Source organism: Heterodontus francisci, chromosome 14 (genome assembly GCF_036365525.1).
Source record: "Heterodontus francisci isolate sHetFra1 chromosome 14, sHetFra1.hap1, whole genome shotgun sequence".
NCBI classification, from domain to species: Eukaryota; Metazoa; Chordata; class Chondrichthyes; order Heterodontiformes; family Heterodontidae; genus Heterodontus; species Heterodontus francisci.
This window is the reverse complement of record NC_090384.1, coordinates 24,529,502-24,554,123: the sequence shown is the minus strand read 5'-3', so window position 1 is coordinate 24,554,123 and position 24,622 is coordinate 24,529,502. Positions and strand designations below refer to the sequence as shown.

The following is a 24,622-nucleotide window of genomic DNA, read 5'->3' as shown; positions in this document are numbered from 1 at the left end:
TGATCAATCAGAGTCGAGTTTCCTGGTTTAAATTTCAAACAAAGCTTGGCAGTTAACTGTCAATCAATATAAACTGGTGCATTCTCCATGGCAATGTCTCTACCAATCAGTGTCCACTTGCCAACCGATCAACACTCTCTTCTCATACGGTATAAAGTTGTTGTTTTCCCTTACATTGGTATTCTTGTGGATTGTCCTGATGAGTGCAAGACAAAAAGCTTCGACAATATGTCTCCGTTTTCAGCAATACCCAAGATGTAGTATACTTAGATTTCGAAAAGGCATTTGATAAACTGCCACACAAAAGGTTACTATGCAAGATAAGGGCTCATGGAGTTGGGGCTAATATATTAGCATGGATAGAGGATTGGTTAATGGACAGGAAGCCAAGAGTAGAGATAAATGGGGCATTTTCAAGTTGTGATTATTGGAATGATCATTGCTGTGGTCTCAGCTATTTGCAATCTATATTAATGACTTATACAAAGACACCGACAGTAATATAGCTAAGTTTTCTAAAGATACCAAAGTTAGATGGGAATGTAAGCTGTGAAACGGACACAATGAGACTGCAAAGCGATAAAGACAGGTTGGGTGAGTAGACCACAAGGTGGGAGGTGGAGTATAATGTGGGGAACGGTGAGGGTATTCACTTTGCTGGTAAGAACAGAAAAGCAGAATAATTTTTCAAAGGCATGAAACTTTTAAATGTTGATGTTGAGAGAGACTTGGCTGTACGCATAGAGGAAACACAGAAAACAAGCATACAGGTACTGCAAGCAATTAGGAAAGCAAATGGCATGTTGGCCTTTATTGCAAGGGGATTGGAGAACAGGAATAAAGAAGTCTATAACTGCCTTTGGTGAGACCATATCTGGAGTACTGTGTGCAGTTTTGGTCTCCACATTTGAGAAAGGCTATGCTTGTATTGGAGACAGTACAGGGAATTGGTTCCTGGGATGAGATGATTGTCCTATGGGGAGAGGCTGCGTAAACTGCACACATACTCTCTGGAGTTTAGAGGAATGAGAGACGATTTCATTGAAACATATAAGATTCTGAAGGGGCTTGACAGGGTAGGCTCTGAGAAGTTGTTCCCCTGGCTGGGGAATCTAGAACATGGGGGCACAGCCACAAAGTAGAGGCTCGATCATCCTGCATGATTATGGATACCTTGTGTCTATGCAGTAGCAACACATATGGTGTTTGCCACTAACAGGATGCTGCCTTCAAGCCAAAAAGACATTCTGCCTATCACACAAATGAATAATGTGATATATGAATTTCAATGCCAGTGTGATGCTATGTATATAGGCCGTACGTCCCAAAGACTGGCGGATTGTATCAAACAATAGATCCATTCTGCTGTTCACAATGGGCAAGGTATAGGCTGTACCCAACCAGCCCATGCTTTCAAAACTCAAAACACAGTGTCCAACATTAGATGTGATTCCACGACTGGACAACATTTGCTAAATAATCCACAGTGTGCTAAGAATTACGCTGACAACCAATTTAAGATTGTCAGTAGGGCTCGGAGTGTGGCGCATTTGCACATATTGGAAGCTACATATATTAATACACAGGGCCCAGACAGAAAGAATATGTACAAACATTGCGCCTGTTTCAGCTGAACAAAATAAGTGACAGCCATTTGCAAGTTCATTCCTCAGGGCAATGCCTTGACCAATCAGTCAAGCTGCCTAGTTTAAATTTTAAACAAAGCTTGGCAGTTAACTGTCAGTCACCGTAATCTGGTGCATTCACCATGGCAACATCTCAACCAATCAGAGTTCACTTGCCAACCAATCAGAACCCACTTCTCATGCAGTATAAGTGTTCCCTTAAATAGGTTATTTTTGCGATTGTCCTGATGAGTGCAAGTTGAAAAGCTTCAACAACATGTCTCTATTTTCAGCAATACTAAAATTCAAAACATCTAATTAGTCCCTTGGGACTCCACATCCAGTCACTTCTAAATTCAGGTGATGCTGTCAGATGTAACTGTTCTCCCACCCACTTCTTCCGTCTTGCAAGGCCTTTCCCTATCTTGTCTTAAAATTTTTGCTTATTCCTAACCATCATAATATTTCTCTTCTGCCAGCAATAAATAATAAGTAATAAATGCTGGCCTAGCCAGCAATGCCCAAATCCCATGAACAAATGAAAAAAAAGTTTCTGCTTGATTTTTTCAAAAGATTCTTGTTGGACCTTGCTCCAACACCAGGCTTGTCATTCTTTAATATCTGTCATAGCAGTTCATTTATCATAACTAGATTCGGCAGAAACATTCCCACTTGATTAAGCATGCCCATAAACCTTGAGAATTCTTGATTTTTTTTAGGCTCAGGGAAGTCTTTGATTACTTTTATCTTTTGAAGGTCTGCTGTGAAGGCTGATCCATCAATAATATGACCTTGAAATCTCACCATTTGTTGTCAAATGACACGCTTCTTGTTCCACATTAGACCTGCTTCCGGCAATCTCTGCAACACTGCTCGTACTCCTGCATCGTGTTCCTGCTACTTTGCGCCGTGCATCAACATGTCATCCATGTGGCAGATCATTCCATCCAATCCTTCCAGAATTTTGGACATGGTTTTTTGGAAAATTTCCAGTGCTGTTAAATAAAAATCTTCCAAATGGTGTTATAAAAGTCGTCAATAGTTTAGATTTTTCATCCAAAGATACGTGCCAAAATCTGCTGTTGGCATTTAATTTAGTGAAAATTATGCTTTTCCTTAGCTTTGCTAGACTCTCATCCATTGATGTATTTCTCTTTCTACTGCTTTGTCTAATTTCGTAAGGTCTACAAAAATTTGAATGGACCTATTTGGTTTCTTCACTGGAACCGTACTGTAGGCTTTGTAACAGGTGAAATGACTCCCTATTTGGTCATTAACTCAATTTCTTTCTTAATTTTCTCTAGGAATGGGTATTGAACTTTTTTGGTATATATAAATACAATTGTTCTGCATCCTTTCTTAAAGTGATAAGGTAGGCTATTTTTAGTTTTCCCAAGCCTTTGAATAATTTAGGGAATTCAGCCCTAAAATTCCTTGGCTGTTCCTCTATACCTTTTAGCTCTTCACCTCTGCATACTAACTGTAAATCAATGCAAGCTTTTTTGCTTAATAGTCAGCAATTCTGATTCTTGATAATATACAAGATCTCAGGGATTTATTTTCCCCAGTAACTCAGAATCGATTTCAACTATCCTATTACCTCCAACTCAATGCCTCCAGGTCCAATTTTTAACCTATTGGTCTAATGCTTATTTCCTTCAGCCACACCTCTGTGTCTGCCAGTACTGAGACTGCTGCTCCAGTGCCCAGTCTGAATCTTGTCTGATAGCCTCCGACAAGAATCTCTGCCCTCCAGGAATTTTCACTTACTCTGTGGATTTCTCCTAGAAACGGTAATTCAACACATTGTGCATCCTGTGCTTTGTTAACTTTTTTATTTTCTTTGGATTTGCTTTGTTTATTTTGCAGTTCTTGTTTCTTGCTGTGGCATACGAATTGGTAGTGCCCCCACTTTATACATACAAAACACTCCGCTTCTCTGGTTGGGCAACTTTCCCACCTGTGCCTCACTCGACCACACCTACTGCACCAAGAGGCTGCTGCCTCTGGATGCTCTTCTTGTCTTTGACTGCCATTTTTTTGCCTTCGCTTTCTTTAAGTATTCAATGGAGTCTGCTACTTTAAAAATAAGACTCTCCCTGTCTCCTCTAAAGACAACACATTTACATTTTCCACAAAAAGTGCTGGAAATACTCAGAAGGTCTGGCAGCATCTGTGGAGAGAGAAGCAAAGTTAACATTTCAGGTCTGTGACCTTTCATGATAAAGGCTAGCTGTTTCAAGCTGCTACTATGCAGTAGCAACATGTGTGGTGTTCACCACTAACAGGATGCTGCTCTTGAGCCAAAAAGACATCCTGCCTATCACACAAATGAGTGAAGTGGTATATGAATTTCAATGCCAGTGTGATGCTAGGTATATAGGCTGTACGTCCCAAAGACTGGCAGATCGTATCAAACAACATATCCCTTCTTCCACTGTTTGCAACGGGCAAGGTAAAGGCTGTGCCCAACCAGCCTGTGCTTGCAAAACTCAAAACAGTGTCCCACATTAGATGTGATTCCACGATTGGACAGCATTTGCTAAATAATCCACAGTCTGCTAAGAATTACGCTGACAACCAATTTAAGATTGTCAATAGGACTCGAAGTGTAGCACATTTGCGCGTACTGGAGCTACATATATTAATACACAGGGCCCTGTTCTTTGCAGACAGAAAGAATATTACAAACATTGCGTCTGTTTCAGCTGAACAAAATAAATGACAGCCATTCGTTGGTTTATTTCTCAGGACAATGCCTTGACCAATCAGAGTCAAGTTGCCTGGTTTAAATTTCAAACAAAGCTTTGCAGTTAACTATCAGTCACTGTAAACTGGTGCATTCTCCATGGCAATGCTTCTACCAATCAGAGTTCACTTGCCAACCAATCGGCACTCTCATCTCATACAGTATAAAGTTGTTGTTTCCCCTTACATTGGTATTCTTGCAGAATGTCCTGATGAGTGCAAGATGAAAAGCTTCAACAACAGCGAATGTGGTACCATTATTCAAGAAGGGTAGCAGGGATAGACCAGGTAATTACAGGCCGGTGTGTCTAACATCAGTGCTTGGGAAACTATTGGAAAATAATTCTGAGGGACAGGATTAATCTCCACTTGGAGAGGCAGGGAATAGTCAGCACAGCTTTGTCAGGGGCTTTGTCAGGGAGAGATCGTGTCTAACTAACTTGATTGAATTTTTCGAGGAGGTGACTAGATGTGTAGGTGAGGGTAAAGCAGTTAAAGCAGTCTGCATGGGCTTCAGTAAGGCTTTTGATAAGGTCCCGCATGGGAGATTGGTTAAGAAGGTAAGAGCCCATGGGATCCAGGGCAATTTGGCAAATTGGATCCAAAATTGGCTCGGTGGCAGGAAACTGAGGGTAATGGTCGAGGGTTGTTTTTATGAGTGGAGGCCTTTGCCCAGCAATGTACCACAGGGATCGGTGCTGGGATCCTTGCAGTTTGTAGTGTACATTAATGATTTAGACGTAAATATAGGAGGTATGGTAGGTAAGTTCGCAAATGACACGAAAATTGGTGGTGTCGTGAATAGTGAGGAGGAAAACCTTAGATTACAGGACGATATAGATGGGCTTGTAAGATGGGCAGAGCTGAGGCAAATGGAATTTAATCCTGAAAAGTGTGAGATGATGCATTTTGGGAGGACTAACAAGGCAAGGGAATATACAATGGATGGTAGGACCCTAGGAAGTACAGAGGGTCAAAGTACCTTGGTGAACATGTCCACAGATCACTGAAGGCAGCAGCACAGGTAGATAAGGTGTTTAGGAAGACATATGGGACACATGCCTTTATTAGCCGAGGCATAGAATATAAGAGCAGGGAGGTTATGATGGAGATGTATAAAATGCTAGTTAGGCCACAGCTGGTGTACTGTGTACAGTTCTGGGCACCACACTATAGGAAAATTGTGATTGCACTGGAGAGGGTGCAGAGGAGATTCACCAGGATGTTGCCTAGGCTGGAGCATTTCAGATATGAAGAGAGACTGAAAAGGCTAGGGTTGTTTTCCTTAGAACAGAGGGGGGACATGACTGAAGTATACAAAATTATGAGGGGCATTGATAGGTTGGATAGGAAGAGACTTTTCCCTTAGCGGCGGGTTCAATAACCAGGGGGCATAAATTTAAGGTCAGGGGCAGGAGGTTTAGAGGGGATTTGAGGGAAAAAAAATTTCACCCAGAGGGTGGTTGGAATCTGGAATACACTGCCTGAAGTGGTGGTAGAGGCAGGAACCTTCACAACATTTAAGAAGTATTTAGATGAGCACTTGAAGTGCCATAGCATACAAGGCTATGGGCCAAGTGCTGGAAAATGGGACTAGAATAATTAGGTGCTTGATGGCCGGCACAGACACGATGGGCCAAAGGACCTGTTTCTATGCTGTATAACTGTATGACTCTATGTCTCTATTTTGCATATTATGAATTTTATTGAAGGGCAGTCACTGTTGTTGTGCAGCAACGATTTGATATGCAGCAAGATCTCACAAGCAACAGTGAGATGAATTACCAATTCATCTGTGTTTTGGTGGTGTTGGTTGAAGGAAGACTGTAACAGGGATAACAGGAGAACTCCTGCTCATTTCAAATAGAGCCAGGGGATCTTTATGAATAGCCAAACAGCAGGCCCTCAGTTTAAAGTCCCACTTAAAAGAACACCTGGATTAAAAAGCAAACGACAAACAGCTTTGTTCCAGTCCCGTTGGACCTTAGATTGTAGCTGGTTGCCAATTCTGCCCTGGGTAGACTGTGTAAGCCCTGAAAAGTTGGTCAAGTAATGCTTTATACCCAGCATGCTCTATGGCAGCTAAATATAAGCGCAGAACTTGCTGAAGTAAGATAACAGACACGTTGAAGCTTGTGGTTAGGGATATGTGATCGTTAGATTAGATTGTTGAACAAGAATAGATAAAAGAGGAACAGATATAGGGGAATGAATGGTGGTTATTGTAAACAATTCTGGACTTCTTTCCAGATGGCTAAATGGCTAATGCTTGCCAAAGATGAGATAATGCTTGAAGATTTGTACAAAACAAGATCGTGTGAGTCATGGGTTGAGCAAGGAGCCTTCAAAGAATATATAAGGGTTAACACTAGAGGGTATTCTCGGCAAGAACCCGGAAACAACTCTCGAAGGCAGGATCCTGAGTCTGGAGGCTCAGTGATCAACCGTTGACAAAAGACTGATCACCTCTGTCTTGACGGGTAGTATCTTGTACAAGAGGTCAGACTTGTACTTATTTGGTGTCTAAATAAAACAGTTGTAAGCATTTGTATGCTTTAAGTGATTTTAGTACTAATAGTACAAAATAGTACAAAAGTACACTTTTGAACTACAAGAAAGCCCCCAGCGATTTAACATCCGCAGCACTTAAAGCAGCCAGAAGTACTGCACAAAGAACAGCTAGGCGTTGCGCAAACGACTACTGGCAACACCTATGCAGTCATATTCAGCTGGCCTCAGACACCGGAAACATCAGAGGAATGTATGATGGCATGAAGAGAGCTCTTGGGCCAACCATCAAGAAGATCACCCCCCTCAAATCTAAATCGGGGGACATAATCACTGACCAACGCAAACAGATGGACCGCTGGGTTGAGCACTACCTAGAACTGTACTCCAGGGAGAATGCTGTCACTGAGACTGCCCTCAATGCAGCCCAGCCTCTACCAGTCATGGATGAGCTGGACATACAGCCAACCAAATCGGAACTCAGTGATGCCATTGATTCCCTAGCCAGCGGAAAAGCCCCTGGGAAGGACAGCATTACCCCTGAAATAATCAAGAGTGCCAAGCCTGCTATACTCTCAGCACTACATGAACTGCTATGCCTGTGCTGGGACGAGGGAGCAGTACCCCAGGACATGTGCGATGCCAACATCATCCACCTCTATAAAAACAAAGGTGACCGCGGTGACTGCAACAACTACCGTGGAATCTCCCTGCTCAGCATAGTGGGGAAAGTCTTTGCTCGAGTCGCTCTGAACAGGCTCCAGAAGCTGGCCGAGCGCGTCTACCCTGAGGCACAGTGTGGCTTTCGTGCAGAGATCGACTATTGACATGCTGTTCTCCCTTCGTCAGATACAGGAGAAATGCCGTGAACAACAGATGCCCCTCTACATTGCTTTCATTGATCTCACCAAAGCCTTTGACCTCGTCAGCAGACGTGGTCTCTTCAGACTACTAGAAAAGATCGGATGTCCACCAAAGCTACTAAGTATCATCACCTCATTCCATGACAATATGAAAGGCACAATTCAACATGGTGGCTCCTCATCAGAGCCCTTTCCTATCCTGAGTGGTGTGAAACAGGGCTGTGTTCTCGCACCCACACTTTTTGGGATTTTCTTCTCCCTGCTGCTTTCACATGCGTTCAAATCCTCTGAAGAAGGAATTTTCCTCCACACAAGATCAGGGGGCAGGTTGTTCAACCTTGCCCGTCTAAGAGCGAAGTCCAAAGTACGGAAAGTCCTCATCAGAGAACTCCTCTTTGCTGACGATGCTGCTTTAACATCTCACACTGAAGAATGCCTGCAGAGTCTCATCGACAGGTTTGCGTCTGCCTGCAATGAATTTGGCCTAACCATCAGCCTCAAGAAAACGAACATCATGGGGCAGGATGTCAGAAATGCTCCATCCATCAATATTGGCGACCACGCTCTGGAAGTGGTTCAAGAGTTCACCTACCTAGGCTCAACTATCACCAGTAACCTGTCTCTAGATGCAGAAATCAACAAGCGCATGGGTAAGGCTTCCACTGCTATGTCCAGACTGGCCAAGAGAGTGTGGGAAAATGGCGCACTGACACGGAACACAAAAGTCCGAGTGTATCAGGCCTGTGTCCTCAGTACCTTGCTCTACGGCAGCGAGGCCTGGACAACGTATGCCAGCCAAGAGCGTCGTCTCAATTCATTCCATCTTCGCTGCCTTCGGAGAATACTTGGCATCAGGTGGCAGGACTATATCTCCAACACAGAAGTCCTTGAAGCGGCCAACACCCCCAGCTTATATACACTACTGAGTCAGCGGCGCTTGAGATGGCTTGGCCATGTGAGCCGCATGGAAGATGGCAGGATCCCCAAAGACACATTGTACAGCGAGCTCGCCACTGGTATCAGACCCACCGGCCGTCCATGTCTCCGTTATAAAGACGTCTGCAAACGTGACATGAAATCGTGTGACATTGATCACAAGTCGTGGGAGTCAGTTGCCAGCATTCGCCAGAGCTGGCGGGCAGCCATAAAGACAGGGCTAAATTGTGGCGAGTCGAAGAGACTTAGTAGTTGGCAGGAAAAAAGACAGAGGCGCAAGGGGAGAGCCAACTGTGCAACAGCCCCAACAAACAAATTTCTCTGCAGCACCTGTGGAAGAGCCTGTCACTCCAGAATTGGCCTTTATAGCCACTCCAGGCGCTGCTTCACAAACCACTGACCACCTCCAGGCGCGTATCCATTGTCTCTCGAGATAAGGAGGCCCAAAAAGAAAGAAAGTGAAGTTATAAGAGACTTTGGTTTCAGTGCATCTTTGTCCGTCACGTCAATTGGTACCCTATAGAGAAAAAGGGTAAACAACTGCTACATCTTCTGATGCTCCCTTGCATTATAATATGCAAATAATAACTAGGCAGATGTTTCTATATTCATCAAGTATGAAGTCTGTAATGACATCTTGGTACATACCAGACCAGGAATCCCTAAGTTACTTATAAAATGTCATGCATTTAACCATACATCAAGTGTGCACTTGCCTCTGGACTGGCGGTTCATATTTCCACCAGCAACTTTGTTTTCTTATACATTTCTATTGTGTTGTCGTAATTTATTAACCGCATTGAATTCCCAAAGTCAAATCAATCTTTCATAGAGTCATAAAGTGATACAGCACTGAAACAGGCCCTTCAACCCACCAAGTCTGTGCCAACCAACAACCACCCATTTATACTTTTTTTTCTTTGGCCTCCTTATCTCGAGAGACAATGGGTAAGCGCCTGGAGGTGGTCAGTGGTGTGTGGAGCAGCGCCTGGAGGGGCTATAAAGGCCAATTTATACTAATTCTACATTAACCCCATATTCTCTACCACATCCCCACCGTTCTTCTACCACCTGCCTACACGCGGGGCAATTTACAATGGCCAATTTACCTATCAACCCTGCAAGTCTTTGGCTGTGGGAGGAAACCAACACAGTCACAGGGATAAAAACAAGAAATGCTGGAACCACTCAGCAGGTCTGGCAGCATCTGTGGAAAGAGAAGCAGAGTTAACGTTTCGGGTCAGTGACCCTTCATTGGAACCCAGGGATAACTTGCAAACACTGCACTGGCAGTACCCAGAACCGAACCCAGGTCACTGGAGCTGTGAGGCTGCAGCGCTAACCACTGTGGCCCTTTCATGTTTGCTGAGCTGGGCGGCCACTTTCGAGGCGATTGAGGTTGAAGCTGCTGAGTGCACGCGCCAACAGCGAAGGCGGTTTTTTTTCTATTTTCAAAAAAGCTGGAAACGGTGGTGAGCGAGACGAGAAATGGCGCGAGCGCGAGACTGGGAGGAGGCGCCGGCGGAGGGCGAGAAAAGCGAGTGAGAGTCGGCTCCACATTAGCGGTAAAGCTCGGGCCGTGGTGGCTGTGTTTTTTTTTCCAGCTCGACAGTAAGATCAGCAGCTTGAAACCCGCTTGAGTTTCTTTTATCAGCGAGGTCTGCTTTTAAAGTCGGTTGGATCGTCTCGGAGCCTTTCTGGTATAAAAAAAAACCCATCTGACACTGTCACAACTGCTTCACCTCCAGTCAAGATGTTTCTGTTTTTCCATCCGTCCCTCCTTCACTTCGATTATTGTCCAGTCACTGCAAAAGATGGCAGGGGTTACCTTTTCAAGCCTGTTATCTTGCTGCCTGTCCCAGCTTCCCAGTCAGAATTTACAATCTGAAGTGTGCGAGAGCGGGAGCTTAAAGGTTGGAATATGGCAGGTTGCACAGTTTCTAGGCTTGTATTCCTTTAGAGTATAGGTGATCATATGGAGAGGTTTAAGATGTTTAAATTTGATAGGATAGATAGAGAAAAAGTATTTCCTCATGGGCAAATCTAGAACTAGGGGGCATAAACTTAAAATTGAAGTTATGCTGTTCAGGGGTGATGCTCGCATGCTTTCGGTTGAATTTTGAGTACTCGGGTGGCATGTGGTACTCATCACTCGCAATCCAGAGCTTTCTTCCTGTATGGCTGGTTTCAACTGCTGCTCTGCTCTGTACTTAATGCCGTTTAAGATGATCAAATCATTTGGGGCGGCACAGTGGTTAGCACCGCAGCCTCACAGCTCCAGTGACCTGGGTTCAGTTCTGGGTACTGCCTGTGCGGAGTTTGCAAGTTCTCCCTGTAACTGTGTGGGTTTCTGCTGAGTGCTCTGGTTTCCTCCCACAGCCAAAGATTTGCAGTTGATAGGTAAATTGGCCATTGTAAATTACCCCTAGTGTAAGATCATAAGAACTAGGAGCAGGAGTAGGCCGTCCGGCCCCTCGAGCCTGCTCCGCCATTCAATAAGATCATGGCTGATCTTTTCGTGGACTCAGATCCACTTACCCGCACTCCTACCGTATCCCTTAATTCCTTTATTGTTCAAAAAGATATCTACCTTAGCTTTAAAGACGTTTACTGAAGAAGCGTCAACTACTTCACTGGGCAAGGAATTCCATAGATTAACAACCCTCTGGGTGAAGAAGTTCCTCCTTAATTCAGTCCTAAATCTGCTCCCTCTAATCTTGAGGCTATGCCCTCTTGTCCCAGCTTCACCTGCCAGTGGAAACATCCTCACTACTTGTATCTTATCTATTCCCTTCATGATTTTATATGTTTCTATAAGATCCACCCTCATTCTTCTGAACTCCAATGAATATAATCCCAATCTACTCAGTCTCTCCTCATAAACCAACCCCCTCAACTCCGGAATCAACCTAGTGAACCTCCTCTGCACCCTCTCCAGTGCCAGTGTATCCTTTCTCACGTAAGGAGACCAAAACTGCACACAGTACTCCGGGTGCGGCCTCACCAGTACCTTATACAGCTGCAACATAACCTCTCTGCATTTAAACTCAATCCCTTTAGCATTGAAGGTCAAAATTCCATTTGCCTTCCTAATTGCTTGCTGTACCTGCAGACCAACCTTCTGCAATTCATGCACAAGGACACCCAGGTCCCTCTGCATAGCAGCATGCTGCAACTTTTTACCATTCAAGTAATAATCCTTTTTACTGTTACTCCTACCGAAATGAATGACTTCACATTTATTAACATTGTATTCCATCTGCCAGACCTTTGCCCACTCACTCAATGTATCTATGTTCCTCTGTAAAGTTTCACAGTCATCTGCACACTTTGCTCTGCCACTCATCTTAGTGTCATCTGCAAACTTTGACACCCTAGGTAGGTAGGTGGTAGGAGAATTGAGGGATGGTGGGGATGTGGTGGGGAATATGGGATTAAATGTAGGATTAGTATAAATGGGTGGTTGTTGGTCAGCACAGACTCAGTGGGCCGAAGGGCCTGTTTCAGTGCTGTATCTCTCTATGACTGTAAACAATGGTTACAGTATTTGGCCCATCATGTCTATGCTGGCTCTCTGCAAGAGCAACTCATCCATTCCCACTCCCCTGCCCTTTCCCCACAGCCCTGCAAATTTTTTCTCTTCAGGTAATTATCCAATTGCCTTTTGAAGGCCGCTATTGAATCTGCCTCCACCACACTCTCAGGCAGTGTATTCCAGGTGCTAACCATTCACTGCATAAAAAGGTTTTTCCTTAGTTGCTGTTGCTTTTTTTGCCAATCATCTTAAATCAGTGTCCTCTGGTTCTGGATCCTTCTGCCAATGGGAACAGTTTGACGGTTTCTCCCTATCTACTCTGTCTAGACCTCTCATGATTTTGAACACCTCTATCAAATCTCCTCTTCATCTTCTCTTCTCCAAGAACAGCCCCAACTTCTTCAACCTATCCAACTGAGGTTTCTCATCCCTGGAACCATTCGCATGAATCTTTTCTGCACCCTCTCGAATGCCTTAACATCCTTCCTAAAGTAATATAAATACCTGATAATATTTCCCAGGAACAAAAAAAGAATTGTACTACCTGAATTTGGATGACATGCTACTCAACAGATGGAGCTTTGAAGGATTGCCTGGTTAAGGTTGCCAGCTGTGGCTGGAGGCATTCCTGGAGGTTTTATCATATAACGTTCTGACCATGTGGCATTCGACCATGCAATGCATAATCATATGACATCAGATTGTATGACTATTACAAATGTTATTGCATTTACCTTATAAAGATTGGGTTCACTGTAGTTGACAATTTTTGCTTGTGGTTTTACATCAGCAACAGTTGTGCAACAAGTTCCAAGAGAGGAAACCAAGAAATTGCAGCACAGGAAGAGACCTTGATCTGGTGCTCTGTCCTGTAACTTCCAATTCTTTCATACTGCTCTATTTCAAATATTTATTTCCCTTTGTAAACCCAGCAACTCCAGCCATTCAGTTTAACCTCGATGATTGGGAAAGCTTTTAGAAATGATAATCTGGGATGGAATTAATAGTCTGTTGGACTAATGTGGATTGATTAAGAAGAGCCTGCATGGATTTCTTAAGGGAAAATCCTGATTAACTAATTTTATTGAGTTTTATGATGAAGTAACAGGGTTGATGAAGGGTAATACAGTTGATGTGGTGTACGTGGACTTCCAAAAGCTGTTTGATAAAGTGCCACGTGACAGATATGTTAGTAAAATTGAAGCCCAGGCAATAAATGGGACAGTGGCAGCATGGGTACAAAGTTGGCAGAGTGACAAGAAACAGAGAGCAGTGGTGAACTGTTTTTTTGGACTGGAGAAAGGTCATCGTCTTCGACAATCTCTAATGTCAAGGATGATTCCTCCTTGAGGATGGCTGGGTGAAAGAGAGATGTCACTGTTGGCTGTGGGTTTGCAGAAGGCTTATGAGGCCTATCTTAGCCTTGCAGGCTCTCCCACAGTGAGGACATCGGTTGTTGACCAGTAGAGGTGGTAACGGGTTGTTGGCTTGAGCAGCTGCCCTCTCTTTCCATCTCTCGCTGTTTTCTCACAGTGGCTGCTGTTGTTGATTTGACAGTCTTGACACCATTTTTATGATAAGAAAGAAACATAGTAAGGTTCCTCAGGGGTTGGTATCAGGACCATTGCTTTTCTTGATCTACATTAATGATCTGGACTTGGTGTGCAGGGCACAATTTCAAAATTTGCAGATGACACAAAAGTTGGAAGTACTGTGAACTGCGAGGATGATAGTGATAGACTTCAAGAGGACAGCGACAGGTTGGTAGTCTGGGTGGACAAATGACAGATGAAATTCAATGCAGAGATGAGTGAAATAATACATTTTAGTAGGAAGAATGAGGAAAAACAATACAAAATAAAGGATGCAATTCTAAAGGAGATACAGAAGCAGAGGGACCTGAGGTATATATACACAAATCATTGAAGGTGGCCGGGCAGGTTGAAAAAGCGGTTAAGGCATACAGGTTTCTGGCTGGCCTTTATAAATAAAGGCAGAGTACAAAAGTGAGGAAGTTATGGTGAACTTTTATAAAACATTGATTTGGCTTCAACTGGAATATTGTTCCTAATTCTGGGCATCTCACTTTAGGAAGGATGTGAAGACATTGGAGAGGCTGCAGAAAAATTTTTTGAGGATAGTTCCAGGGATGAAAGCCCTGAGTTATGTGGATGGATTGGTGAAGGTAGGTCTGTTCCTTTTAGAGAAGAGAAGGTTAAGAAGAGATTTGATAGAGGTGTTCAAAATCGTGAGGGGTTTGGACAGAGTAAATAGGGAGAAACTGTTCCCATTGGTGGAAGGGTAGAGAATCAGAGGACAGCAATTTAAGGTGATTAGCAAAAGAAACAGAGGCGACATGAGGAAAAACTTTTTTACACAGCAAGTGATTAGGATCTGTAATGCACTGCCTGAGAGTGTGGTGGAGGCAGATTCAACCATGGGTTTCATAAGGGAATTAGATAAGTATATGAAGAGAAAAAAATTGCAGCGCTCTGGGGAAAAGGCAGGAAAGTGGGACCAGCTTACAGCGAGCTCGCATGGACACCCCAGGCCATGTGCCCTCTTCTGTTCTGTAACCATTCTATGATTTTCACATTTAATATTTGTCTCTACCTTAATAGTTACAGATTTATTTCGATCTGATTTTATGGAACGAGATGGACTTAATTAAAAATCTTCCAGCAGAGGAGTCTCTGAGGAAGAGTGCTTGCATAGATAGAATTTTATGTTGAGTTTGAAACTAGGGTCTTAAATCTGAACAAAACAAACTATGTAGGCATGAGGGGAAGTCGACTAAGATAGATTGGGAAACTAGATTAAAATATATGACAATAGATAGGTCATGCCATATATTTGAAGAATTAATTCATATTTTGCAGCGATTATACATTTCCTTAAGGAATAAAAACCCCACAGGAAATGTGTTCTAACTGTGACAGACAAGAGAAGTTAAAGATAGTATTAAATTAAAGGAAGAGCTTATAATGTTGTCAAAAGAGTAGTCAGCCTGAGGATTGGGAGGAATTTAAATTTCAACAAAGGATGACAAAGAAGCTGATAGAGAGAAAATAGAATATGAGAGTAAACTGGCAAGAGACATAAAAATAGATTGTAAAAGCTCTACTGGTATGTAAAAAGGAAGAGATTAGTAAGTGTAAACATGGGTCCCTTAGAGGCAGAGACAGGAAAAATTATAACGGGGAATAAGGAAATGGCAAAGAAAGGAAACGAATACTTTATATCTGTCTTCACTGTAGAAGAAAAAAGTCCAGAAGTAATGGGGAACCAAGGGTCTGTTGAAAATGATGGACTGAAGGGTATTAGCATGAGGAAATAGTAGTGGAGAATGTAATAGGAGAAAAAGCTGACAAATCTACTGGAACTGATGGCCAACACCCTAGGCTTCTGAAAGAGGTGACTGCAGAGATAGTGGATGTGTTGGTTTTGATCTTCCAGAATTCCCTAGATTCTAGAGTGGTCTCTGGATTGCAAAGTAGCAAATGTAACCCGCTATTCAAGAAAGGAGGAAGACAGAAAACAGAACTATAGACCAGTTAGCCTGACATCATTAGTAGAGACATGCTAGAATCTATTTATCAGGGACACGATAAGGGGGTACTTAGAAAATCATAATATGATTCAGCAGAATCAACATGGATTTATGAAGGGGAAATCGTGTTTGAGAAATCTTAGAGTTTACTGGAGTTGTAACTAGCAGGGTGGATAAGGAGAACAAGTGGATGCAGTGTACTTAGATTTTCACAAAACATTTGATAAGTGCCACATAAGAGGCTATTGCACAAATTAGGCCTCACGGGATTGGGATTAATATATTGCATGGATTGAAGAATGATTATCAAACATAAAACAGTAGGAATAAATGGATCCTTTATGGGTTGGCAGGCTGTTACTAGGGTGATACTGCAAAGATCAGTGCTTGGGCCTCAGCTATTTCCAATCTATATTAGTGACTTAGATGAGGAGATAGAGTATAATGTATCCAAGTTTTTTTTACTCGTTCATAGGATGTGGGCGTCGTTGGCTAGGACAGCATTTATTGCCCATTCTCTAATGGCCCAGGAGAAGGTGGTGGTGAGCTGCCTTCTTGAACCGCTGCAGTCCTTGGGGTGCAGGTACACCCACAGTGCTGTTAGGAAGGGAGTTCCAGGATTTTGACCCAGCACCAGTGAAGGAACGGCGATATAATTACAAGTCAGGATGATGTGTGACTTGGAGGGGAATTTGCAGGTGATGGTGTTCCCACGCATCTGCTGCCCTTGTCCTTTTAGGTGGTAGAGATTGCAGATTTGGAAGATGCTGCTGAAGGAGCTTGGTGAGTTGCGGCAGTGCATCTTGTCGATGGTACACACTGCTGCCACTGTGCGTCAGTGGTGAAGGGAGTGAATTTGAAGGTGGTGGATGGGGTGCCAATCAAGCGGGCTGCTTTGTTCTGGATGGTGTCGAGCTGCTTGAGTGTTGTTGAAGCTGCATCCATCCAGGCAAGTGGAGAGTATTCCATCACGTTCCTGAGTTGTTCCTTGTAGATGGTGGACAGGCTTTGGGTAGTCAGGAGGTGAGTTACTCGCTGCAGAATTCCCAGCCTCTGACCTGCTCTTGGCAGTCAGAGTATTTATGTGGCTGGTCTAGTTCAGTTTCTGGTCAATGGCAACCCTCAGGATGTTGATAGTGGGGGATTCAGCGATGGTAATGCCATGGAACATCAAGGGGAGATGGGTAGATTCTCACTTGTTTGAGATGGTCAATGCCTGGCACTTGTGTGGCTCAAATATTACTTGCCACTTATCAGCCCAAGCCTAGATGTTGACCAGTCTCGTTGCATCTGGAGAGGGGCTGCTTCAGTTTCTGAGCAATCGCGCATCATGCCAAACATTGTGCAATCATCAGTGAACATCCCCACTTCTGACCTTCTGATGGAGGGAAGATCATTGATGAAACAGCTGAAGATAGTTGGGCCGAGGACACTACCCTGAGGAACTCCTGCAGTGATGTTCTGGGACTGAGATGATTGACTTCCAACAACCACAGCCATCTTCCTTTGCGCTAGGTATGACTCCAACCGGCAGAAGGTTTTCCCCTGATTCCCATTGACTCCAGTTTTGCTAGGTCTCCTTGATGCCATACTCGGTCAAATGCTGGTTTGATGTCAAGGGCAGTCATTCACACCTCACCTCTTGAGTTCAGCTCTTTTGGTCATTTATTTAGTTTATTTTTTTATTTAGAGATACAGCACTGAAACAGGCCCTTCGGCCCACCAAGTCTGTGCCGACCATCAACCACCCATTTATACTAATCCTACACTAATCCCATATTCCTACCACATCCCAACCTGTCCCTATATTTTCCTACCACCTGCCTATACTAGGGGCAATTTATAATGGCCAATTTACCTATCAACCTGCAAGTCTTTTGGTGGTGGGAGGAAACCGGAGCACCCGGAGAAAACCCACGCAGACACAGGGAGAACTTGCAAACTCCACACAGGCAGTACCCAGAATTGAACCCGGGTCGCTGGAGATGTGAGACTGCGGTGCTAACCAATGCGCCACTGTGCCGCCCATGTTTGGACAAAGACTGTAATGAGGTCAGGAACTGAGTAGCCCTTGCAGACACCTTCCAGCACTTTGCTGATGATTGAGAGTAGAATGATAGTGTGGTAATTGGCCACATTGGTTGTGTCCTGTTTTTTGTGGATAGGATGTAGCTTTGTATAAATTTTAAATCACAGAGAGAAGCCACTTGACCCATCATGTCTGAGCCGGCCGAAGAAAGATCCACCTATTCTAATCCCACCTTCCAGCATTTGGTCCGTAGCCCTGCAGCTTTCGGCACTTGAGGTGCATATCCAGATTGCGTTTGAATGAGTTGAAAATCTCTGCTTCAACTACTCTTTCAGGCAGTGAGTTCCAGACCCCCACCACCCTCTGGGTGAAAAAGGGTTTCCTCATCTCCCCTCTAATTTTTCTACCAATCACTTTAAATCTATGCCCCCTCGTCACTGACCTCTCTGCCAATATGAATAGATCCATCACCTCCACTCTTTCCAAGCCCCTCAAAATTTTGTACATTTTAATCAGATCTCCCCTCAGCCTTCTCTGTTCCAAGGAGAACAACCCCAACCTATCCAATCTTTGCTCACAGCTGCATTTTTTCAGTCCTGGCAACATCCTCGTAAATCTCCTCTGTAGCCTCTCTGGTGCAATTGCATTCTTTATGTAAGGAGGTGGCCAGAACTGCACACAGTACTCAAGTTGTGGCCTAACGAATGAGTTATAGAGTTCCAGCATAACCTCCCTGCTCTTATATTCTATACCTCGGCTAATAAAGGAAAGGATTCCATATGCCTTCTTAACTACCTTATTGGCCTGTCCTGCTACCTTCAGAGATCTGTGCATCTTCACTCCAAGGTCCCTCACATCCTCTACACTTTTCAGCATTTTCCCATTTATCCCATGATGCATTTGGGGAGGTCAAACAAGAATATTCCTTTGCCTTGATTGACCTCCCCAAATGCATCACCTCACACTTCTCCGGCCAGTCTTTGTGTCGTGCGCAAACTTCTTGATCATGCCCCCTACATTTACGTTCAAATCGTCAATATACACCACAAAAAGCAGGGGACCCAGTGCTGAGTGCCACTGGAAACAGCTGTCCAGTTGCTAAAACACCCATCAACAATTACCCTTTGTTTCCTGCCACTGAGCCAATTTTATATCCACCTTGCTGTGTTTCCATAGATCCCATAGGATTTTTTTTTTAAGCAGTCTGCCATGTTGGATCTTGTCAAAAATCCATGTAGACCACATCAACTGCGCAACCCTCATCTATCTTTCTTGTTACTTCTTCAAAAAATTCGATCAAGTTGGTCAAACATGATCTTCCCTTGACAATTCCATGCTGGCTATCCTTGATTAACCTGTGTCTTTATAAGTGACAGTTTATCCTGTCTCTCAGAATAGATTCCAATAATTTGCTCATTACTGAGGTTAGACTGACTGGCCTAGATTTGGCCGTCTCACCCTTTTTCTTTGTGGGAACTTGTTTATGCTGAACCCCTTGAATCTCCCCTTTGAATGCCTCCCACTGTTCTGACACCGATTTACCTGCAAGTAGCTTTTCCAGTCCACTTTCGCTAAATCACTCCTCTGTTTAGTAAAATTTGCCTTGCCCCAATTGAGAACTCTAACTCTTGTTCTATCTCTGTCCTTTTCCATAGTTATGTTAAAACTGACTGAATTATGATCACTGCCACCAAAATGCTCTCCCACTGCCACTCCTTCCACCCGCCCAGCTTCATTCCCTAAAACTAAGTCTAAAACTGCACCCTCTCTTGTTGGACTTGCTACAAAAAAGTTCTCCTGAATGCACGTCAAGAATTCTGCTCCCTCAATTCCTTTCACAGTAAAACTATCTCAGTTAATTTTGGAGTGGTTAAAATCCCCTACTATTACTACCCTATTGTTCCTGCACTTCAGAGATTTGCCTACATATCTGCTCTTGTATCTCCTTCTGAGTGTTTGGGGGTCTGCAATACACTCCCGGCAGTGTGATTGCCCTTTTTTGTTCTTTCGCGCAGTCCATATGACCTCATTTGATGAGCCTTCCAACATACTATCCGTCCTCACAGCTGTAATAGTTTCCATGACTAAAATTTGCACTCCCTCTCCTTACTTATCCCTCTCCCTATCGCGTCTAAAAACCTTGTAATTGGGATTGTTGAGCTGCCATATCTGTCCCTCCTTAATCCATGTTTCTGTAATAGCTATAATATCATACTGCAACGTGTCTATCTGTGCCCTCAGCTCATCTGCTTTATTTGATTTACCCCTTGCATTGAAATAGATACCCTTGAGCACTGCCAAACTCATTTTTTTATTTTCTAACCCTCGTTTCCTCTGTCTTCCAGACTCTTTCATTACTTTTCAGTCTTCCATTTTAATTTCTGATTTTGTCGCAACTGAGTCTGCCCTCAAGTCTCCATCCACCTGCCAAACTTGTTTAAAACTACCCCAACAGCACTAGCAAAAAGTCCCGCAAGGAACTCCGTCCCGGCTCTATTCAGGTGCAACCCATCTAGCCTGTACATATCCCATCTCCCCCAGAGCTGGTCTCAATGTCCCAGGAATCTGAAGCCTTCCCTCCTGCACCATCTTTCCAGCCACACATTCATCTGTCTTATTCTTCTCTTTCTATACTCCCTTGTGCGTGGCACTGGGAGTAATCCGGAGATTACTACTTTTGAGGTCCTGCTTGATAATTTCTTACCTAGCTCCCTAAATTCTGACTGCAAGACCACATCCCTCTTTCTGCCTCTGTCGTTGGTTCCGATGTGGACCATGACTGCTGGCTGTTCACCCTCCCCCTTCAGGATGCTCTGCAGCCACTCAGTGACATCCTTGACCCAGGCACCAGGGAGGCAACACACTATCCTGGATTCACGTCTGTGGCCAAAGAAACCCCTGTCTATTTCCCTGTATTGAATCATCTATCACTGGCTCTTGCAGTCTTCCCTGAACCCCCCCTGTGCAGCTGAGCCAGTGGTGGTGCCATGGACTTGGCTCTGGCTGCACTCTCCCGGTGAAGCATCACTTTCCTCAGTATTCAGAACTGAATACCTATTGGAGAGAGAGATGCACTCACGGGTCTCCTGCCTGACATTCTGGTGGTCAGCTATTCCCTCTCTCCCTGCATACTCTTAAGCTGTGGGATGACCACATCTATTAGCGTGTTATCCTCGTAGCTCTCATCTTGAATGCACCGCAGTGTCGCCAGCTGCCGCTCAAGTTCCAAAACCCAGAGCTCAAGCTACTTCAATTGATGACACTTCCTGCACAAATGGTTCTCCAGGATACGAGAGGCATCCTGGAGCTCCCACATAGCACAACAGCTTAGAATTATTAATAACACCTTACTAGTACTGATAAATCCTACTAAAATCAATACGGTTCACTAGTTAAAATAAACCTTACTCAAAAACAAATGCCAGCAACTTAGTTGTTCCTTATTATTAAGCTATTTACACACACACCCTAACTGTAATGTACTAACCCATCTATTTAGTTATTCCCTAACACGAGTTACTCACCAACCAATCACTTTGTAGCTTTTCTGTGATGTCACTGTTCACTTTGTTTTCAAACTCTTCTCCCCTACTCTCCCAGAAGGTGTGTTGTAGGCCGTGATCCTCAGGCTATATTTAACTACTCCCTGCTCCATGTTTTTCCCGCAGGTCTGCTCCTCTCCGCTGTTCTCCCGGAATGGAAGTGCTCTAGGCCGCGATCCTTGGGCTGTATTTTACAGCTCCCCGCTCCGCGTTCTTCCTGCAGGTTTCTCTCCTCTCCGCTGCTCTCCTGGAAGGTAAATCTTTTTGTGGATAGGATATATACCTGGGCAATTTTCCATATTGCCAGCAAGATGCCAATATTGTAACTGTACTGGAACAACTTGGCTAGGGGCACGCAAAGCTCTGCAGCACAAGTCTTCAGTATGACTGCCGGGATGTTTGTAGGACCCATAGCCTTTGCAATATCCAGTGCCTTTAGCTGTGTCTTGATATTAAGTGGAGGGAATTAGTTTGGCTGAAGACTGGCATCTGTGATGCTGGGGACCTCAGGAGGAGGCCGAGATGGATCATCCACACGTAAATTGTGGCTGAAGATGATTACAAATGCTTCAGCCTTGTCTTTTGCACTGATGTGCTGGGCTCTCCCATCGTTGAGGATGGGGATATTTGTGGAGCCTCCTCCTCCTGTTAGTTGTTCAATTGTCCACCAACATTCACGACTGGATGTGGCAGGACAGCAGAGCTTTGATTTTATCTGTTGGTTGAGGGATTGCTTAGCTCTGTCTATTGCATGCTGCTTCTGCTGACACTGATCGCGCCGTCTCTTCTTTGGGCCCCCGGATTGGATGGACCCCATGCCACATGGTTCTTAGTCGGCTGGTCAGCATGAGATCTTGTATGGCCAGCCACCTAACTTGATAACAGAAATGGCATCCACTTCCATTGCCTCTGCTGTGACATGCGCCATCGCCATAAAATCCGGCCCTATGTTGTTGCTGCTGCTCCTGGCTCTGCAACCAATGATGTTGCCCACCCCGATCCCTGCTTGAGTCTCAGTCTCCCAATTCTTACTCCCCTTTTTCCCCCAGTTCTCATCTCTTCCCTTTCTCCACTCTTCACAGCCCATTCACCAGTCTCCATCTTTCCCCGCCCCCATTACCCAACTCTCTGCCCGAGCTCCCAATCTCCCCTCTGTTCTCCACCGTTTTTTGAATCCCGAGGCCATCCCATTTTCAGATGCCTCCAGAATGATGTCATGCAGGCCCCCACTGCCAGGAATGAGGCATAGTAATTTTGTCATATGAACATTGATCTTACACTGTTACTGAGAAGAAGAAGGCCTGTTACAAGGGCTGCCTAACACTCAGCTGAAAAACATTTGCATACTAACAGACAGTGCTTGTGAAGACAAAGGACTATTCCCTGCTCCAATTAAGCCAAATGGATTTTGATCACCAGACAGTGAAAGGGTAAGGAAGCGGACTCCAGGGCCTGCTGAGGTGATACAATCCACAAAAGGCAGGAGTGGTTAAACCAGCTGGTCACATGACTAACTGACTCATCCAGGTTTTTTTTTGAACTAGCCGCAGAAAGTTTGAACTCAGAAAGACTGTTTGCTCCTGGACTAAGAAAACCTCTCCTGTCTGCTCCCATCTCTTTCTCACAAGCGTCTACATCCACTAAAGACACGGGAACTTCAAGAGAGAAAAACCTCCTACATTGAACAAGGTTTAAGAAGAATACTGGCCCCAATGAAAAGCAAGACCTACCTACAATCAAGGACTCTACAACGACCTCGAAAGATAGTAACTAAAACCAGCTTCAGATATTGCTTCAGACTTTTTCCACTTTATTTCTTCTGCTGTTTTCTGTCTCTATCTGCATCTGTGTATCGCTAATGCATGCTAGCATGGACGCGTCGCGTTTCTGAATTAGGCATTAACCAAATTAGAGTTTAAGTTTAATAAAGCTCAACCTTTCTTCTTTAAACCTAAGCAAACCTGTTTGGCTGGTTTCTTTGCCTTACAATTGAAAAGCAGTGAAGAAGGATTCACCAAGGGGGAACTAAAAATGCAGTGTGTTTAAAATTAAACTCTGTTATGGTAAGACCAGGTGAAGGCTGAGAGGGAACCCTATGTTAAACAGGCAGATACCCATTCACCAAAATGAGGAAGCCGATGACAGTCTCTGATCCATAACTGTTTTATTGTCAATTCATAGTTCAGTCCAAATATCAGTTCCCACTCTTCCCTTCTGGACTGACTCTGTCCAGAGGTAAGTCCCTGACTGGGCAAAAACCCAGCCCTTAAATGCAAAACTATAATGAGCATCACCTGCTCTCTATTAGCACTGAAATGAGTCTTGTTTAATTAAGGTGACCAGCATTTTCAGTATTGTCACCCTAGATCCCTTTCTCACCTAGTAACAATGTCAATGCCCACAAGTCCCAACTCTTCAAACCCCTCTGACTGCACTCTGCACAGTTGTGGCTCTTTGTGGCAGTGGTTGGATGATGTCACAGAGCGAGGGGCACATTACAGTGGGAAATTTAATCTGATGATTGCCATTTAAATTATCTAGAGGCAGCACCCTGGGATTGCATGCCTCATCTTGCAAGAGTACCGGTTATTCCGGTATAGTTCTCAGCTTTTGTGGAATGGGCAATTCCCCATCTATAGTGGTAGAGAAGTTCTTCTATTCCTGGATAGTACCATAGAGCCATGTTCAATCCCAGAGATGGAGTGATTTCTCTGCCACTATGGATACTGGATAAAGAAATCTCTATAACACAAAAGCTGCTTTTATCACCTTTTGTCACCTTGCACATACTTGCATGTCTGGTGTTTTCAGTTTTAAACTGACTTAATGCATTGAATAAGGGAGAGGCCATTTAGGACTCAGATGAGGAGGAATTTCTTCACTCAGAGGGTGGTGAATCTTTGGAATTTTTTGCCCCAGAGGGCTGTGTAGGCTCAGTCGTTGAATACGTTCAAGACTGAGATGGATAGATTTCTACATATTAAAAACATCAAGGGCTACAGGGATATTGCAGGAAAATGGAGTAGAAGATCAGCCATGATGTCATTGAATGACTGATGAGGCTTGAAGGACTGAATGTCCTACTCCTGCTACTATTTCTTATGTTCTTATTGAAGGCTGTCTGTAGTTTGTAAATTATGAGTGCCCATGGTTTCAAGGTGCAGCCTGTATCTATTATTATACAAGTTATTTAGGACTGTCTGTGAGTGTCCATTTTTTGCAGGTGTTTGTCTCTTTCGGGGTGCCAATACAGGTTTTACTATAGTTAGAACAAGTGAGATAATAC

At 44.0% G+C, this 24,622-nt stretch overlaps 1 long non-coding RNA gene across 1 annotated transcript; it reads left to right on the top strand.

The window, feature by feature from the left end:
• Positions 1-9,995: 9,995 nt before the first annotated feature.
• Positions 9,996-23,228, top strand: LOC137377268 (uncharacterized). Its single transcript, XR_010976380.1, has 3 exons — positions 9,996-10,245; positions 21,463-21,590; positions 22,881-23,228. It is a non-coding gene; the product is annotated as an uncharacterized lncRNA (long non-coding RNA).
• The last annotated feature ends 1,394 nt before the right edge of the window (positions 23,229-24,622 follow it).